An 18,936-nucleotide genomic window follows, 5' to 3' on the forward strand; every position below is an offset into this window, starting at 1 on the left:
TGCCTGCACTCTTTGCGCACAGATTTCTCTGTTTCTGTCACCACCCAGAATGTGGCAGGACTGAACACCTGAAAGAAAGGGATTTTTCAAGTTGTAAGAAGGAATGTATTTCTTTTACTCACAGCAGCCTTTTATGTCATGCATCTCTGGCTTGATGGGTCAGGATTATTTTATGTCCCAGTGGTTTTCAGGAAATACCAGATTTGGCCGTCCTGCAGCTCCCATTTGCACTGACAAACTCCTCACAGGACATAACCCAAGCTCTGTGTAGTAAGTAAAATAAACTACATCTGGACCAAGGTAGTAGGCATGCTGTCAGTTTATTTAAAACTAACCTTTTAGCCTTTGGCAGGAGTTTGTCAGGCTCTGAGGAGTTATCTCAGGGATGGACATCTATAAAGCAAAAGGCAAAGCAATTTAGAAATATGGTAGTGTCACAATGCTGGCCAGGTCCTGAAGACAAAACTGCAGTTGGAATAGTGTGCCCTGAATTAGCAAACTAACTGGCAGTTGGGCTATTCAATGTGATTAACAGCTCTTTTATGTGTTGTCTGCCTCATTCATTGCATATGTGTACTGAGGAGCTGCTGTAGTGATGCAGGAGAATAAATAAAGTCTCTGGGACTGTGGAGAAAAGCATCCTCTGTTGTTTTTTAAGGGAAGCTGAAATATGTATAACATTTTGATCACTTAATTTAAACCCAGTTCAAAAGAATTAAAATGTCCACCCTCTAAAGTGGTCTTTAGTATGATAAATACGACGACATGGCAATAAAACAGGAAATTGTGACTTTGTTGTTCTGCTGTTTTATAGTTTGGCAGAGAAAGTGCTGATGAGCACATGAATGCATAAAAGAGACTGGAGAATCTTGGCTGAGTCTCTGTTAATAAGGCTTTATTGAAATACAAATATGCCACAAAAGTACAAAGCCAGCTAAAATATCTCACAGTTAAATCAGGTCAACTAAGACAAAGCCATCCCACTGGATGTTATCAACACTGCTAACTCACATTGCTAAAGAATTAGAGTTTCAGTTTGCTTCCACAGACTAGTTAGCTCCTTTCCTCTCTTAGTGGGGGTCTGTCAGACATACAATTAAGATTAATTGAACTCCCAGGATTCCTAAATATGGCTTCTTTGGTTTTGTTCTTTCTTTGGTTTTGTTCCTTTTGAACACAAACTTACTCTTCAACATAAGTAAGGCAGATTAGGGAGGTGGTGGCTAGCAAATGTTTTTTATTCAATAATTTATTTTTTTATAAAGCAGGTTTCTGTAATTTTCCCAGTTTCTCTTCTTTGAATATGAGATGCCTACATCTGTTATTGATGCCTTACACTTTGGAAAAAAAAAAAAAAAAAGAAGCTATTACTTTGTAAAGAGTTTTCATTTCCTGTAATTGGCACTTAACATTCAGCTCCCTCTAAAAGACTACTCTTATGAAGCTGAAATGATTCCTTTTTTCTTGGAAATGCAAACAGAATAAAACCTAAAGTTTTATTGAGGAAAAAGCATTCTCTTTCTTCTTTTGTCCAGTTTAATGCTGTGGGTTAGAACTTCTGTAAATTGTATCTTCTCTCTGAAACTTTTTTTAGCATTTCTAAATGTAAAAATATGTGCACATATCTGCAGTCCTCAAGAGAAATATAATTACTGTAAATTCCATGATCTGTCCTATTTTGTTCACAAATCTAATCCAAAAAGGCTCAACTCATTTATCATTTCCATTCTATGTGGAATAAACTTCTGTGATTTCCACATTCTCTTAAGAAGTTCCTTGCTACCATATTTATTTATTTGTTTTGTTGTTATTTCATTTTAGTAGAATGAGAAACCACTAGTGTAAAGGAGTAAAATAATTATCTCTTATAGAGCTTCCTTGTGTGGGAAACTGTTTCTTGCAAGGGACTGTGGCTGTTCTGTGTCAAGGCATCACTGGAATTCAGTTACAGAATAAGATGAATTTCTGTTTGACACTGAGGTTTTTCTGGACATCACACGGGACAGTAAACAAACCAAACTACAAAGGCAGTCTGAGTGGAAGAACATAATAGTGGGAAGCCTTATCAGGGCTCATAATTGTCCCCGAGAACTAGGAATCGGCAGGAGACAAGCGCGCTTCAATCCACAGATATGTCTATATGACAAAATATCCATGGCTCATTGTAGCTCACCCTGGGAGCTTGTGACCTTCCCTCTTTCTGACTATGAGTTTGCTTGTGTGTTTGTTTTATCACAATATTTGGGTAATTCCTCTTCTCTGTTGTTCTGCAGTGTGTCTGCTGAAAACACACTGAGATTTCCTTTTGCCAAGGGAAACAACCTTCCTGGGAACTGGCCTGGGTGCGTTACAGGGAAGCTTGCCTTCCTTTCACAGCCTAGAAAGCAGACAGAGCCAGATGCTTCTCAGTGGTGCCCAGTGACAGGAAAAGGGGCAATGGGCACAAACTGAAGCATAAGAGGTTTCAGTAGAATATGAGGAAAAACTTCTTTACTTTGAGGGTGACAGAGCCCTGGAACAGGCTGCACAGGGGGGTTGTGGAGTCTCCTTCTCTGGAAATATTCAAAGCCTGCCTGGATGATGTCCTGTGCAACCTGCTCTAGGTGAACCTGCTTAGCAGTAGGGTTGGACTAGATGATCTCCTGAGGTCCCTTTCAACCCGTGCCATTCTGTGATTCTGTGGTTCTGTGACCATTGCATAAGACTTTGGGGGTGGAAATTGTTGCAGTTAGCCATTATGTGTAGATTTATTGATCCCATATGGCATACAATTAAATGCATTTATGATAGTATGAAAGAGTTGTAGTCTCACTGGAAGAGCTCTTCTGATGGCAATGAAAATGTAGCAGAAGAGCCTGTGTCTCATCTGAGGAGCTTAGCGACATGTAGAGAGTTGGAGTATGGTTCCACAAAAGAAACTCAAGCAAATATTTGCAGCATCAGTGACGAGACCTTTACTGCTCTTTCTAATGCTGTTTTCTGCATTGAGACTGTGCAACACATGGTCCTAGATGACTTCAGGACTTGGCAATGCTGAGGTTGTTAACATGTAGTTTATTTTATGTCTGATACATCTGGGTTTGTGAGTACAGCTCTGTTAATGATAAGAGTTGTTAAAAAAGCAAATGACTTAACTGGAGAATTATATTTTTGCAGACTGGTCTTGTTAGTTCAGTGAATGTAAATAATATGGCCCATTGCTTGTGACAGTGAAAAATTATCTTGATTCATACCAAACAGTGCTCCATTCTCATATGTTATGATAATGCTGAAAAATTTTTGCTTTTAGAAACAAACAAGAAAGGGTTGATGCTACAGAGTTTCTCTCAGACAATTTCTTCCACTTTTCCATACCACCATAGTATTTGAAATTCCTGTGGGTTTTAGGTAACACCTTGATCCTAGTCTTTGCATGTGCATGTACAGGTATATTTACTTACTCTGGGAAACTTCTGGCTGATGTTGAAGAGACTAATTTCTTCCTCTAAGAAAAGAAGTATGGTCACAAAATTGCTCCAGAAACATACTAATCATTTAAGAAATTATAATCTTTATTGTAATAATAACCCAGCAGTTTATGTGAATGTTCCTAACCTGATCACTGGAAAACCAGTCAACTAACTCAAAGTCTCTTTATTTTCCAAGAGATCTTGTTCCTATATTCTGAATCACATCAGGTTTTTTTCTCTTGTCTTGGGAAAACTCTGTATGGTTTGGCCATGGCCCTAGAAAAGTCCTTAGTTGTTTTCAGAACTTGTTTCTCTCTGATAGCAACTGTCAATGTACAACTTTCACATTACATACACACTCTAAATTTCTGACTCTAATAACAAGGCTTAAGAGCTCCTCAAAAAAAAAAAAAAAAAATCCCAGGCTGTTATTGCCTTTTTAAAGAATCCAAATTATGTATACCTTGGTTGATTCCAGTATTTTAAGCAAATTAATTTTGCATGATAATATAACAAAGGCCAGATTGAAAGCCGATCAAAGTCAGTTGCATCTGTCTCTGCCTCCAAGTACTTTGGAGCAAAGCCAGACTGTTTAGACATGTAACGGTTTTCTAACTTAAGTAAGTGGTTGAAAGTAGCCTTCAAACTTCAGTAAAATTCTATAAGCTTGTAAGAGATATAAATAATTTAGGTGGAAATGTACTTTCCTAACTGAGCTTCACTCTGTGTATTTCAGTGTTGTTCACATTGTTTCCTTCAAAATGAAAGTTAGGTTGAAGGTAAAAGAGCAATTGTTTTTGCAATGTCATATCTTCTTGCACAGGGGAAGATGGCCCTAACCATGAGGTAGAAGTTTATCTCCTGTGAAGAACATGAAATTTTGCCTCAACAGTTATTAAATTAATTCCATTACAATCTGTAAACCTGAAATTTAGCCGGAAAACCAAAAAGAAAAAATAAACAAAAAACTAGCTCTGAAAGGCATAAGCAAGACTTATACTTGACACTCCTAAAACTTATATTCAGATAGAGATAAGACTCTGTGGGAATAGCCATTATTAGAGGCATTCAGTGTGAGTGTTTGGAAGCAAATACAAGAAGTAAACTGAGAAGGGATGATCCCTGTAGTGATCTTCTGCACTGCAGAAGACTCAAAACTTGTTTTCCAGTGGTGTTGCAGGTAGTATGCAGTACTCTGATGGACTATGCATAGAAAACCTAGCAAGTAGACGAAGCTGATACTCCGGGATCTAAAGATTTCCCTGACAGGCAAATTTGAGGTGGTGCCCTCTGGATTTGGTGCTATGCTTAGTTAATTAACTAAGCTTGTCTTACTATCCTTGCTGTAACTATGCTGTTATAAATCCTGTCACAGGGCGCCTGCTGGGTTGCAGCTCTGGTGAGCTGGTCTGAGAAAGGCAATCGAGCAATTTGTATTGCTTTGGTGATTGTGGACTCTTGTGTAGCTGTACTAATTTATGCCATTGCCCTTGGAGAAAAGCGGAATAAGGAGAAACAGAAATGGTTTTGTTCCTTTGTCCTTTGGGCTTTCAGAAGCTTAATGCACACCATGTGCAAGAATTATTTTATGGTGACAAAGGCATAGGAGGGAACTGTCTCGAAGGGACTGTGAATAGTTGGGGGGTATTATAACACAGTGAAATATGTTAATGACATATTAATTATTCAGGCAAAATTTATTTACATTTCATTCTTTCGGCTGTTAGGGGAGCTGTTTCTAGGGACGAATGTTACATGGAACAATTTTGGTTTCCTTAAGATACGTTTTAAAAGGCTGATCAGGAGTTTAATATTTAACATGACTTTTTGCCTGTGTATGCATGGTTTTAACAGGCTCGAAAGCTGAATTTAGGCTTTGTTCTTATACAGGTTTGAAGTCATCAGAAGGCAAGTTATATAACAAGATATTTTTGTTCCTGCAGAAAGGAAAAATAATAATATAGCCATCGATTGTGTCCTGTTCTGGTCACTTCAGCTCAGCAAACAAGTGGAATAGTCTCAGAAAGGAGTAATCAAATATTCAAGGCAGGAAAAAGATTCCATCACAACGCTTAAAAGACTTGGAAAATTTGGATATTAGGGTGAATAGAAAGGGTCAATAGGAAGGTATATGAATGCTCTGAACATGTTCCATGTGAATCATGACATGGGTTGGATTCCTTTGTGGATAATATAAACAATTATACTAGTATTTATGGCAGTTTATTTTGAAAGGGATAAAACCAGTTCTATTTTGGGGAATAAACTAGTCTATATCTGAAAAGAGTTAAGGACAAACCTACCTTGGAAACATTATTATCTTCTCTCAGGTTCAGCCTCATAATTACAAAATTATTCCCAAAATGGGGCAAAAGATATTTTGCTGATTATGTTTATAGGATATTCTTTTTAACAGATGGACTATAGATCAATGCAGACTTGCTGATTTAAGTACTTAATGGCTCCCATTATCACTGAGTGCATTGAAATTCTTAGTATTTATCCATATGAGAGGCAAGGAACTACTCCATTGTATGAATCGGAAACTAAATTTTTGAATAAATATTTAAGTGACTTGTCCAAGGTCATGTAAGGACTCTGGCAGGCTGTGGCCTCAATGTCAAACTCTTAACTCACCAACTTCTCTCTTTATCTAGTGGACTACATAAAGCTGGTATGAGAGTTGTTAGAAGCACACAGTTTTTGCTGTCAGAAATCCAGGGGGTGTCACAGCACTCAAAAACAGACCTTGTCCTGGACTCCTATGAATCTCTAGAAAGCTTTCTTCAGCGTTCCAGAATTCCAGCCTGTGATGGTCCTTTGTGTAGAACCAATGAGCCTCCCATAGGGAGCCATTGTTGACCACAGTTTTTCTTGTAAGATCTGACTGAGGAGCCAAATATGTGAAGCTCTTTTTATCCTGCGTCTCTCTCTGCATGTATGGCCTTCAAATGTGCCCCTGTATGCACACGGACAAGGACAGTGATTTAATTCATGATTAAAGATAGTAAATGTTGTGGAAGTATATGGAACACTTTGGAAACACTTGTCATGAATGCAAATAAATAACTTTAAAGAACAGTAGTCTTTGATACAAGCAAAACAACAAGCAAGCAAACAAAAAATATTATGAGGATATGTGCATCTAGAAACTGTGGAAGTAGGTTTCAAAATGTAGTTATGAATTGACCAGACAAACTAATAGAGCTAAATCAGTTCTTTAAAACAGCCAAGCCAAGTTTTGAAGTAGTAAAGGAAGGTTGATACCTAGTGTTAATTGAAGTGGTCTTTCATGAATTACAATGATGTTCGTCTCTAAAGACAGTTTTGCTCTCTGTATGCACAGCATCAAGAATTTAGGAATACTTCCATTTTTCTTTGTAATTATTTTAGAGATGTAGAATATTCTGGTTTCAGTAACTACTGGGAAAAGAAGATAAAAGTGACCTCTGGAGAAACCATTTTTGTATGCTTTGTGTTGATCTTCAAAAATATATCTCTTTGGAATAAGTATTCAAGGATTCTGTTTTTCAGTTATTTGAATTCAATATAATATTTTCAAAAGTTTTGTGTTCTGAAGTATTTCAGAGAGTTTTGCCTATTGATTCCAAATGTGTGTGCAGTGTGAAAAAGAATTTCAGCCACATGGATACAAAATAATGTTGATGGAAGATGAAAATTAAGTAGAGGTAAGAAAGCCGAACAGGAAAAAAACCAAAAACCTAAGAACAGAGAAGGCAAATGCAACATCGTTATAGATATAGTTCAGGGAGTGTCCTGTGATCCTTATTGACATGTGTACACCTTGTGTCTGTTGTGGCTCAATTTTGGGATGTTTTTACTATCTCTCTGCATATTTAGCCTTTATTTAAGAAAAAAAATAGGTTGTGTCAGCAGAGCAGGGGTTATGATGCACACTAAGTGCTCTCCAATATAAGGCAATGTTTTGCACACCACAGGGACTCAAAGGATAGGACCCATTCACGCTACAGAGTGAATTTAGGTGTAATGTGTGTTCTGCAAATCTCATGTGCTGTTATTCACTAGAGTGATTGTGTACCAGATGATTGTGGACGAAGTCTTATTGCACTAATGGAAGAAAGCAGCAAAATGGAAGAAAGTGCTTAATCACAAGCAATGAACATATGATTAAATCCCACTAAAGGTAAAGGGAATTACATGATTAAGTGCTTTTCTGTTTCAGAGAGAAATTTAAGCACATGTTTATGTAGCTCCTAGAATAGTTTCAGTATGCAACTGCTTGCCTTATAAATACAAGGCAGTCTTTCTGTATTAGAGAAGAGGCAATCTGCTTTATTTTATTTAATTTAGATGCAGACTTGGGAACCTGGCACATTGTCAATAAAGCCTTTGAGCAAAGTTTAAGAGTCCCTATATGACAAGAACTTTAAATAGAACAAAGAATGAACAGAAAGGAATTTTAGACTTAAATATTTGAAGTAGAGAACAAATGGTCAAAAATTTGTCTTTGTGACAAGTCAGAGGCAAATAGTTTTTTCTCTAACACCTCTCTTTCCTCTGCTTTTCCCAGCTGGAGGCAGAGAAGCATGAAGATTGTAAATAAATACAACTGAGAAAATATTTTAATATATTGAAAGAAAACAAGCCTGCCCCAGTTCCCTAATTGCTGCAGTGTAAATTTACTAAATCAGGTAGTATTTTGTTTTTTATTAAGAGTGATGGCTAAGTATCAGGCTTTTCAAGAGTGTTCTGTTCTTTTCTCTCCATTACTTCCAAATATCTCCAATAGAATTTTGTAGTATGAAACAGTAGGAGATTTCTATATTTTTAACTATGTTTTCTTTAAAATCCATGTCAATAGTTGCTCATGAAAAAAAGAGATTTTACAGTCTCGGAGTATGCCAGGCATAGTAAAGAAGGCATCCAAATTGCTTTGTGTAGTAGTGTTTATATTGCTTTTTAAAAGGCATGAAAAATTATAATGGTATAAGCCTGGTTTCTAATTTTGTTCCCTTAAACATATTCCCTTATCTTGTACATACTCCTGACAGGAATTTGGAAGACTCTTGTAATGAATCAACTTGAACTCATTTAGAGATGAACACCACAGTTGCTGCTTGCATAGGAACAGCCCTGTGGCATAACTCTGCCCTCTGCTTTTCACATTAATTAGAAGAGGCTTCAAAGGAGACACAAGGAATAAGGAATTTGTATGTCAGAGACTTTAAATCCAGGAAAATATCCTTCAGATCCATTTCTGAAGCAGCTCTGGTTCTCAATGCTACTGATAGTGGAGCTTCTGCATCTTTATTGGTTTAATTGCAACGCTGAAAATGCAATATTTGGAATTTTGTTCTTATTTGCCTTTAAAAATAAGAAAAAATAATGCAAAAAATCTGCTCAAAGCTCTGAAAGAAGAAAGAAAATGGTACTATAACTTTTCTGTTTTTCAGAATGTGGTCTTCAAGACAACTTGTAGTGCTTGGATAGCTGTTACTTTCTATTCTTTTTAACCATTGTGGTGTCTAGCAGTGTTAAGGTATGTAGAATTTCATGCAGAGAAAGTCTTGAGCTTCTACACAACTTGTTAATATTTGACAGTTTTTCCTTACTTTTTACATTTTTTTTCTCAAGCTGCATTTCCTTAATATTTCCCACAATTATCTCACAAGAATATATACTCATATCACAAGCAGACCCAAAATACATCTATCAATTTCAAAAATGTCTGTACAACATACTACAAATTACACCAGAAAGAGAACAATATTAAGTAGGTCCCTTACTTCTTCATTTAGATGGGGAAAACACTGTAGGATGGGGTAATTCGTATTTCAGGGCTCACTGCACGTTTGAACTAATTTATGTGTGTTCTTTATAAACTTGTTTCTTAAAGATGTGAAATTTCTATTCCTTAAACTCCTACTTGTCTATCCTCACCCTCACCAAACAACATTGCTGAATAATTTCTACTAGATCTCACTGAAGTATGAAGTCTCAAAGGTGTTCAGTTTTGACAAGCTTAATGAAATTGTTGGCTGAAGAGAATGAAGAGACCATCTAATGTGCCCTCAGTGAGGGAAAGGCAGAAATGTCAGCATATGCTTTACTAGGCATCAGTGAATTGACATTGGAAAGTACCATCATCACACAGATTCATAGAACACCCGGCTTAAGGATCAAAGCATGGTTTGCTTTCTGAGAAACATCCAGGATGAAAGACAGAAAAGAAGAACATAGTTATACAATGAGTCTGTAGAGCTGGGGCAAAGCATTTTCAACAATCTGTTTTCATGAGCCTGGAAGAAGCGTATTTCATCAGGTTACACATTTTACGTGATGCAACTGTTGTTAAGATTGGAGGCTTCTTTAAAAAAAGCATGCAGACACTGAAAAATGCAATTTTACAACTGAAAGAAACATTTCTCTTAAAAATCAGAGTATGGCTTTTATTGGTGCTGCCAATCACGTAAAGAAAGAAATTAATTTCTTTTGTTCCATATCTAAATACATTAAATGAATATGTTTTAAAAGACTTGGCTCATTTTTCACTCTACCAAGGAGATGAAATTTAAGATGCTAATAGTTTGGAAAATATCACTTGGAAAACACATGACTTCAATCACTTCTGGTCTTGGCTAATGCTTAGGAAATTTTAACTGAAAAGCTTGCCTGTGTTCCTTCAGCAGATTTTTATATTAATTTCTGTTTTTTCCACTTTAGTCACGTGGTTTTTGATTTGCACTTTAGACCTTGGTTTTCTGATTTAAGTGTGTTGAAGTCCAGTCAAACTTCGTACTTGTCAATGCTATTCATCTTCACCATTTGTATTCACAAAAGCTGTACCTTCAGGAAAATTTTGAAAAAGCAGCTTTTACTTTCCTAATTGTAGCGTGTGAACTATATGAGATTATGTGCTGTTACATGGAATGGTAGTTCCAACACTTTGAGTCAAAAGGTAACTCAGTTACAGATGAAAGCTCTGATGCCCTATGTTACATGCAAGGCAAATGCCTTTAGGCTTAGCAGTCCAGTGCTGGAAAGCTAGAGGTCAGGTCAGAATTGGCAGCAATCTGCAGCAGATTTTTTTTCTTTTAGAGCTGTAAAAGTGTTATTTCATTGCACTAAGGTACTTAGGACTGTACAGGACCTCTTAGGTAAGCAAAACTAACCATTTGCCATCACAGATACTGCACAGTGTAATGACTTTGATAACCTTACAGAGGACAGTATTATAAATAATTAAGCATTTGGGTTGGCGTTTTTAAAGTCTCCATTGGTAGGCACTGGAAAGCTGTTCTACATCCCAAACATTCAAAGCTCTAAGAATTGGAACCCTTATCATTTCCATAAAATGCACTTGTGTTTTATATATCTTTTGAATATGCAAATATATTCCTTGGTTTTAAATAGTTCTTCTGTCTTGTTATTTTTTCCTAGATGTATTTTTATGGAATGATCATGGCCCACCCGCTCTTTTCTTTGGTAGACTAAATGCAGAAATACTAATCAAAACGTGAAACAAACCTTTACTAATAGCTCAAGTCTGAAATTTTCCCTTTAGTCCCAGTATAGTTACATGTTACAGTATTTTCCTTTAACACTTTCTTGTCTGCTTTTTAATTTTTCATTTACATCTTCTTCAATTGGACCAACATTTCACAAATTTTCACTAGATCAAATATGTTGAAAGCCCAGAGATGGAGGATTTGCTAGATTTATATTGTCTATAAAGGTTATTAAAGTATCAAGTCAGCTAAGCCAATTTCTTTTTGGTAAACTACATTACATTTTATCCCCATTTCCCCTTTATACCTGAGTTTGTATTGTTTCCTTCAAAATTTGTTCAAAAAAATTAGCATACTTTAGACATGAGATTACCAGGTTTGATAATTCTTCAATCACCTTTGTCCTTTTTTTTTTTCCTGTAAATACTTTGCTCTTTTATATTGACTAATCACAGACTTGACAGAGTTAGTCAAGCTTTTTGTTACCAGACTTAACATTTGTTTTGCTGTCTCTTTCGTGTTTCTGTTGAGTTCCTTTAGTTTTTCGTTCCTTTCTAGCATAGTCATTTCATAGTCATTTCAACACCTCTGTTCTCATTATGCATCTTGCCTTTATGTCTTCAAAGCATTCATAATGAAAACTGAGAGTATTAATTTGATTTTGGAGAGTTGCTTAGATTACCCCCGCTGTTACTTTGCTTAGGAGCCCCACTTTATATTGTCTATTTTTGTTTTTTAACTGTTTCTTTTATTTCTTTGTAAGGTCCCAGCTCTCAGCTTGACTTCTGGCAATTCTTGCTTTAGCCCTACATTTCTTGATAGCTAAGATATAGCTTGCTAATTGGTGCTTTTCCTGTTCATAAACCCAAAGCTTATTCCTGATATTTTTATTGGAGTGATTAGGCCGGGTGTCCTTCCCTCCTCCTTCTTTTCTCCTTCCTTGACATACCGACTTTTGATAGTCTTAGGTCTACAACTCATGGAGATTTCAGATTTCTGTCATTCAGATCTCTGCACTTTTTGGCACAGTGCAATGCATCAATTAATTCTCCTCGTTTATAAAATTTAACCCTATCAGAATGCCAAACATAGTACTGTTTATCTTCCTTTTTAATTTAAATTGAGTCAAGTCATAATGACTCTATCAAATCTTAAAATGGATGCTGTGATTTTTGGAGTCTCCTCAGTATTTATGAATTTAAAAGGAAATGATCTTTTTTTTTTTTTTAGTGAGAATTTAGGAAAAACTGACAGCATTTTATTTCAGCAGATGGCTGATGTTATCTGATGCTAGATATAATTCCAACAAGCAGGCTGTGTGTTCAAACTTCAACCTAACCCAAAGCAGGAGAGCAACAGGAAGGCATACTGCAGCATTCCTGTTTTCAAGACAATCAGTGACCCGCTAATAGGATTCTTCAGTTTCATTACTATTATTCTTCTGTATAAAAGAGAGAGGAAGATAATCAATGACAGCAAGCAAATGTCTGATACATATTCATTCAAACTCTTTCCAGAAGATGTACAAAATGGATTTATAGATGTTAGGGAACAAAGAAAGTGGCTTCATCCTCATTAACAACCACTATTCTACTATTTAATCTGCCAAATGTGCTGTAATAACAATCTTTTAAACTTGTGTTTCCTTATACCTAGTCATCTACTCTCCACTTGTAAAAATTATTTTGCTTTCTTCATAATTTTTTCATAGTCCTGTTTTCCAGAAAAATGATAAGTCCTCTTCTATCTTTGCTCATCTCTTCAGATGCCTTGCAAAGAAAGGATTTTTAAAATAATTACTTCCTCTTTAATTAAAAGTCAACACCTGTTGAAGTCAGCTTGTTCTGCAAACCTTCAGTTCTTTCATGTTACAGCGGTGCCAATTGCTTCCCTGTTCTGTTTCGTTTGTTTCAAATCCAGCAAGAAAAGTTAGTTATACTTCCCTGGCTGTCAGTCTTCCAGAATAATAGTAATGCTCAGAAATTGATTGAATAGCTCTGTCATTCCAGAGAGCAAATTAAGTCAGAAATGCACCTTTCTAACTATTGCTCCCTTAATTTCCTTAATTTGCATCCAGTGCACAGGAAACAGTTCCCAGTCAAATTATCTGGAACACTGAGATATTTTAAAAATGCACAATGGGATCAAGGGCCCCTCCCAGGGACACGCAATGCAGAGAGGCTCAAGCCAAGACTAACATGCCTGCAAGAAGTTTAACGCATGAAAAAACCAAGTAGAACTAAAGTGAAAATTTAACATTCTGTTTTCAGTGTTTTGATTAGGAAATGTTTAACAAGTTGTCTAAAAGTACTTCACAGAACTCGATTACATTAATTTAAGAAGTCTAGGAAACATTACATAAACCTCATGACATTAATTAAAGGGCAATGGTATCATTAACAATTATTTAATTATTCTAAGCCGCTAATCAGTAGTTCATAACTTAGCAGTGACTCTGCTTTGCCATGTTCTGGGTGCTGGCCACTGGACAAGGCCCACCATATACTGACAGACCCGTCCTATGAGGGAAAAGTGTTGGTGACACATCTCCAGATGCTCAGGCTGCTGTTCTTTGTAACACCACTGGAGTCCACGGAATGTCCCAGTGGTGCTAACTGGTTTCATTACCACAGTGTCACATACGCCTACCTAGCCTCAGATGTTAGCAAGCAGGTTGCACATTAGATTCCTGACAGGTTTTATAAGAAAGACTCAGAGCAATTCTGGTTTGTATATCTCAGGAGATGTTCTTTCTATATTTAACCAAAGTACTTTTCTCAGCCATGTCACTGGACATAAAATGAAAGATCCCAAGTAGTGAGGAAACGTCTAAGGACCCCCCTGTGGTGAGTCCTTAACTTTGATGTCACTATAGCACTGTTCTACATCTTCCTCCACTTTTAAAATATGCTATTAGAGTAAGTGCACAGTATCACATACTGGTTTAATTTTTTGTTTAAAGGATGAATATACACCTATAAGCGTATATCAAAGGCTTCTTCTGTCTAGTGAACACTATTCTTCTATTCTGGTGTCTACTGACTTCTCTTTTTGCCTGTTTGAAGTCTGTGAGTTTCTCCAAGTCTCTTAAGATTAGAACTTCTAGAGTGTTTATTTTTCCTTTTTCCTGCATTTCATATATGGATCTCATTGTCTTCTGATTGGAGAGACTCCATTCCCATTCTAGCTGGTAAATCGGAGTAGGAGATTTATTTCTGTCATCATCCAAGGAATGTTCAGTAGCCTTTCACCCAGAGCTTTTCTTTGGAATCATATGAACTTTGTGTTAGAAAACATATATTGTATTTATAGCATTTTATTTCATGCCTCTAGCTTATTTCAAGTGCAGTTTTGCTTCTTTTTTTCTCCTTTCACAGATGAGAAAATACTTTAAGTGGATATGTTTATAGTACTTCACAATACTGAGGCCAAAAGATCAGCAACTGTGCTCTGCCTTAGGAAGGGAAAAGTGAAAAAAGAATTTATTCTGGAGCAATACTGAATGCTTCGGTTTACCATGTATGTTTTCATAATATTGCTAGAAATTAGTGAATATACTGATGCCTCTGAAAGGGAAGTTAAGAAAATGGAACACAAACAACAACGTAGTTAGCAAGAAGAGTCCCATTGCCTCCTAGGGGACTGAAATGTCAACTGCTATGAAGAACGTTCTGCTTTTCATCAGTTTCAGCAAAACAGCCTAGATGGGGGTTGGGAGAGAAATGTCATTTTCTTGAACCAAGCTATGAGATAGTCCTTCGGACTGCCGCACTTGAATAAAGTGGTAACTCTTGCTATAACGCAACATGTCTTTGTCTTATATGTTTGCCTAGTTTTCAATTCATGCCATGATTCAACCATCTCCATGTATTCTTGTTTAGGAACAATTCATACAGAAAAGACTGAAATAATTTGACCTACAATTCAATAGAAGAGCTGGTCTGTTGGATTTTTTCCCCAGAAAGTCTGAGAAAATAGAGGAATAGAAATATATGTAATACCAAAAATGTTACACAAAAATAGTATTTTTAAAAAAAAATATTCAAGATGGGTTTTGTACTATAAAGTGTAGTATTTTCCTTATGAAAGTGTGAGGCAGTTAGCTTATAGCTGTTAGTTGGTCAATAATCCACTTTTTGGAAATAACTTTTTGTTTTGGTGAATTAGTAAGCCATACTAAAATATTCTGAAATCTGCTGCAGAATTGTAAGCTAAGACTTCTGGCATTTTAGACCACATACAATCATGAGAAATTTTGTTCCTTGAGTGAAAAATGTAATTTTTATATGTGAGCAAGTATTATGCACATCCAACAATTTCACTGCCACGTTTCTTTTCTTTTAGATATGGGATTTTCCAAGAAAGCTCAGAAAAGGGCTTTAGAGTAATTCTGAGAAAAAGAATATAGGAACAGTTCTTATTCTGTTCCTGCTCAGTGACAACTTTTTCCATTAACACACAGTTCAGACTGAATTTGCTACAGCTTTTAAGGGAAAGGCTGAATTTTCACCAGTTCAGATGAAATAGTGAAGAGAAGGATGCCTGTCTGGGATTAATTCTCCCCTTCATGTATGAAAAAAGGTTTCAAGTCACCATATGATAGCAAAGAACTCCGAAATGAGAAGCCTCTTCTCAATGTATCCAAAATTATCACCTGTTTGTCTTTTAATTTCTCTCCTTCTTAAGTAGGAGTCAGGTAGCTGCACAGCGAAGTCTGTTTCTTGAGGCCAGAATTCAGCAGTGTCCTCTGCCACATGCAAGGCCATGCAGTGACATTTCTGACATTTTCTAAGGGGAAAAAAAGAAAAATAATTACGGTAGGCAGGGGATATTTTTCTTTTTGAAGTCAAGAACTACACAGTAAAACCATGTTTTTCAATTATTTTGAGAGCAAGGAGTGTTTTGGAATATCCACTGATGCTGATTTGTGTATCAGCTCCCAGTGGCCTCAGTGCAAATTGTATGTGCTGATCAGTGACAGCACATCTTTCAGAATTGCCTTTTAGAATTAAAGGGAAACAAATTGTAAGGAGGTAAAATGTCTCACCTCATGTACAGCCCTTCTCACTACTTCACAAAGTTCAAATGATTGTGGCAATGTTAGAAACCCAATCTCTTATTACACCGAACTCCTCACAGCTTAGGAAATTCCATGTTTCTCCTGTCCTAAATCTGACAGTTTATTAAATGAAGATAAACTATGCACACATTAGCAGCTTGCATGTGTATCACTTTACCATCCTGTTTCAATTAAAATAAAGATTAGACACAAGAAATTTCCATGAGTTTTTGTTGTGCAGCACACTGTGATTCTCAGATTGCAGCTAAAAATACTTTATTCAGTGTATTTTTACAGAAAAATAAATGAACATCTACATGCATGAAAAATTATGAGAATTTAGTAAAGGGGAGATACAGTCCACTCTAATGAATTAGACTTCTAAATCAGTTACATAGAGCTTCGTCATGTATTTTTGCCCATTTTCTTCAGCAATGTAGTACAGGTAGCTGATTTCACTAGAATCCGTTACTTAGTTGTTTTACTACATAGCCACATACCGGCAGGTGCAAAGTTTTGGGGTTTAAAATAACCTATAATTACACTTTTCTGCACTTGTGGTTTGTGTGTTTTGAGGGGAAAATTAAGAGGAAAGAAACAATTATTAATTTGGAAATTTGTTTTCTAATTTTTAATTTAGGTTAGTTCAGAAAATATATTTGTATTTATGTATATATTATTTCCTTCATATATGTGCACAGCCTGTACTGTATATTTTGAGAGAGAATTGTGTGTGTGCATCTGTGAGTGACAGTGTGCGCATGTGTACAAAGACTGTAAATTTTGAGTCCTCTAGTTTGTTTTTCAGTTTGTCTTATGAAACAACAAAAAGATATTTTTAATGCTTCTCTTTGCTAAGTTCGCGCAACAATAAGTAAATTTAGGTTTTGGATTTGAATCTAAAAAATGAAATGCAAATGAAATGTATTGTACAATACGTCTTTACAACCTGTGTCTTATGTTGCATTACAAGCTCTCTGCTTTAGTTTGATGACTACTTGTGTAATGAAATTCTGATATTCCTTTCTCCAAATAGGGTGTTTTCTCTACTTGGATAGGTTTAAGATTGTGGTGTCTCTCTTGATTAGAAGTTAATGTCTTGTTTGTGAAATGCATCCTTGAACACTGAATTTCTTTGATCTGTTACTTTTATTTTTAAATCCAGTTGTCTTCAGCAGCATTGCAGTCTCAGTTGTACTCAGTAGATACCCAACCAAGGCTGCAGATAGGTAGTATTGATTAGTTTTCCAGTTCATCAGCCAGATCAGAACACTGAGGAGGGAAAAAAATGGCTTCAGACAAAATCATTTTTTTCCTCCCTTATTTTGATGATGAAATTTTTAATGTAAAATTAAACATGTTATTTTCAGGCATGCTTGAAAAGTAGTAGAAATCATGGGCTAAGTAGTCAAGCACTACCAATAATAGAACTATACCATGTTCCCGTATCAAATAGCTCAAGAATGAGGAGACCATGATTATAGCAGCCTATTTTCCTTCTTCCCCTAATATATGGGCTATGTGCTGTCCCACACTGCTGCCCATCTGTCTGAAGCAGGTGATTGTAGTCGTTTGGCAACCTTTTGTAAGGGTTTGGAAGATAAGGAAAAAACCACTTAGGAGGGGAATATATGACCTTGGTCTTCAATGTGATCACTGAGAGCTCGGAACTAAGAGATATATAGGGCAAAAGCCACCACACTCTGTAAATGAGACCATACTCAACATCCACAACTACTCAATTTAAAGTAGAAACCTGCGTAGACCCAACTAAAATAATAGTTTTAGCAATATTATTTACATAAACAATGTCGTATTACATAATTGTATAATGTATATCTAGAATAAATATTAAATCATATAATAATGGTATTTTATAACACTGGTTATATATTATAATTCTATAAAACATACTTCTATAAGATAATTTATAGAATATTGTATGATCGCACAATATAATTATGTATTATTATACAAACGTGAAGAAAAACCAAAGCAAACATAGTCTTTTCTGGGTTTTTGGATTGCCCTGAAACCAGCTGGAGAAGAGTTCAGCTTTTAGAAATCCCTTCAGATGGAGGAGCATGGAAGGTGTAATGGTGCTAAATCAGTTCTATTTCTGGTTTCTGGAAGTTTTGTCCTAATCAGTCTCCACACTTAGATCTGTTATTTTAATCTCAAAACATGTTAGAGGAGTATAATTTGTCACCTTTCCTTAGTCTTCAGAATGAAGATTTCCCTCCTGTAAGCCATCAAGTCTTGTAAAATTCCTAATAATAAGGGGACAAAAGCTCTCCTCTTAAGAGTCTGTGGCAAAAGAAAGTCAGTGAACGTCCATCTAAGGACTCTGTGAGGAGTAACAATATCCTCCAAACCTTCCTCCTTATTTTCACCTTCTGTTGTCTGTTGCCTCCTCCCTCTACCTCTCAAAAGAGCCCCTGGGAATATAGAAAATGTATTGTACAAAACATGTCTCAAACCCAGCAGATCAGGTTATACCATTTATATATGATGCACTTAAAGTACAGCTTTCAAAAATAAGAAAAAATCTTTCTCAGTGTCATGGGCTTTCCAAATGCTGGTTCTCTTACGAGTGCTACTTGACCCTGACAGTTTTGTTCAAACTCACAGCATCTTGCACTGCTTACAGTTAATTTCCTATATATGAAACCCCTACTAGTTCAGCAAGACTTAATAGATTGCACGAGAAATAGCTGAAAGTCATCATGTAGCTAAATCTTTCCCTTGCAGGCAGATAATCAAAGGAGACCACTGGAGGACCTTGAAGGGAAGCAGGTCATGTTCTTCTTCTGTTCTTGCTTCTCAGGAAAGTGACTTTTGAAGTGAGGGGCACTGGAGTAGCGTGCAGGTTGCGGGTCCCCAGGGACTACTATCAGTACCAGCTTCTCCACTTTCTCTCCCTTCCTTGCAGCTCCCT

This window comes from Egretta garzetta, unplaced genomic scaffold (genome assembly GCF_000687185.1).
Source record: "Egretta garzetta isolate BGI_Z169 unplaced genomic scaffold, ASM68718v1 scaffold70, whole genome shotgun sequence".
NCBI classification, from domain to species: Eukaryota; Metazoa; Chordata; class Aves; order Pelecaniformes; family Ardeidae; genus Egretta; species Egretta garzetta.